The 2,157-nt window shown below is 56.1% G+C and overlaps 1 protein-coding gene across 1 annotated transcript in view; it reads right to left on the bottom strand.

Annotated features, from left to right (window-relative positions):
- Nucleotides 1-2,157, bottom strand: part of SLC38A10 (solute carrier family 38 member 10) — a 22,035-nt gene that overhangs the window by 19,609 nt on the left and 269 nt on the right. The window lies entirely within an intron of this gene.

The following is a 2,157-nucleotide window of genomic DNA, read 5'->3' on the forward strand; positions in this document are numbered from 1 at the left end:
TCAGGTAAACGCCCCGTGAACGCAGAGCTCCAGACGGGAAACGCCAGGGGTGCCCCGCAGAGGCCAAGGGACAAACAGACGCTGGTACATCATACAGTGGGATGCTAGCCAGATGGCAGAACCAACACGGGACACGACTCTACTTCCATGGACTCCGAAACAGGCGACCCTGACCTCTGGGGCCAGCAGGGGGCGGGGGGTGGGGGGAGGACCCTTCCCAGGGAGGCAGTGGTTGGAGGGAGGGGTGCTGGCAAGGCCATGCTCCCTAACTTGGGAGCCAGGGACATGTGCTTGTTCACTTGATGAAAATTCATCAAGACTGTCCATCTAAGCCCTGGCCGTTTTAGCTCAGTGGATAGAGCATTGGCCTGCAGACTGAGGCGTCCCGGGTTCAATTCCAATCAAGGGCACATGCCTGGTTGTGGGCTCGACTCCTAGTAGGGGGTGTGCAGGAGGCAGCTGATCAATGACTCTCATCATTGATGTTTCTCTTTTTCCTTTTCCCTTCCTCTCTGAAATCAATAAAAATGTGTTTTTTTAAAAAAGACTGCATCTAAAATTGTGCACTTTTTTGTTTGCAATTTATATATAAAAGCCTAAGCAACCATTCGACCATTCAACTGGTAGCTATGATGCACACTGACCACCAGGGGGCAGATGCTCAATGCACAGGCATGGAAACGGAACAGACTGATGAATCTCAGAGGAAAGTGGGGAGGGAGGAGGGTGGGAAGAGATTAACCAAAGATCTTACATGCATACTAGAGGCCCATTCATGCACTGGTGGGGTCCCTCAGCCTGGCCTGCACCCTCTCGCAATCCAGGACCCCTTGGGGGATGTCGGAGAGTCGGTTTCAGCCCGATCCCCACAGGCCAGGCTGAGGGACCCCACCGGTGCACAAATCCTCTAGTATCTCAATAAAATGTTAATTTTTTTTAAAGTACCAAAACTCCTAAAATCAACCAAACCAAGAAATAAACTTGCACCCCTCCAAACTGCCCACTTGCTTCCCACTATGCTCCAGCCAGGGGCTCCCCTGGGAGGAGACGCTGTTAACTCGGCCAGGCCGTCGGGACAGGTGACCGGTCCGTCCATGGCGCCCAGGTAGCCTCCACCACTGAGCTTTGGGCTCTTGCTGAGCAAGCCAGCCTCACTGTGTGGAAATGCTCTGCCAGGGGCCTTGTGCCCCCTCCCCCCCAAGGCCCACACGCAAGTCCGTGGGCAGCCACGGTGGCATAAAGGCTGCAGTACGAGACCTGCACATCTCCGCCAGCCAACTACACCACCCAGGATGCAGTTCTGTGCCAGGCAAGTCGCAGTGCACCCTGGGACACGTAGTCCTCCCAGAAACACACAGGCTGGCCAGCCACCAGGGATGCAATACCCAGATACAGATGTTGCCCCGGGGGTGCGAGGAGCCGCCAGCCGGGCCTCCCACGACTGCCTGGCCTGCACACCACCAGCTCCTGCCAACATGCCCGCCAGCCTCATCAGACGGGCTCTGGCCCAGAAAGGCTGGAGGGCTGGAGGCGGGGGATCCAAAATCTCCAGATTAAAACTTCTTCTTTCATCTACACGACACTAAGTATGGAAAATGCAACGTGTCTGTTACTCTAAAATTAAACAGCTGGGGCCCGTTTCACCTCCCAGAGGTCCATCTTATTTAAGTTTTCTACCTATGTGACGGTATCATGTAGGACGCCCCACCCCACCCCAGGCTGTCTCCAGTGGGCAGGGGGCAGCGACCCCCCCCCTCGGCCTGTTTATTCGGCGATGATTTCAGCAGCAGCTAAATGGAGCCACAGATCAGGAGTGGTGGCTTGCCCTCGTGGGGAGTTTCCTATTGGCATGATCCTGATGCTTTAATATTTCAGATTTTTTATCTGCCGCTGGCGAGCTGACGTGTTCAACCTGGCGAACTCTGTAACCACCTGCAGCCGGCGCCCCGCCTCGTTCCACGGCCTCGGGCTGGACGTGCCCGCTTCTGGATGCAAGAGCAGGAGGCTCGGAGTTTTTTAAAACAGCAACAAAAGCAGCGCCGGGCGACCCCTCGGTCACGGTCCATTCTGGACGATCACTTTGTTCGGCTGCACCTTGCGCTCGGGCCGGAGCTACTGAGTGCGCGGACCTCGCTGCCGACGCCGAGACCGCGAACT

Source organism: Myotis davidii, unplaced genomic scaffold (genome assembly GCF_000327345.1).
Source record: "Myotis davidii unplaced genomic scaffold, ASM32734v1 scaffold211, whole genome shotgun sequence".
Taxonomy (NCBI): domain Eukaryota; kingdom Metazoa; phylum Chordata; class Mammalia; order Chiroptera; family Vespertilionidae; genus Myotis; species Myotis davidii.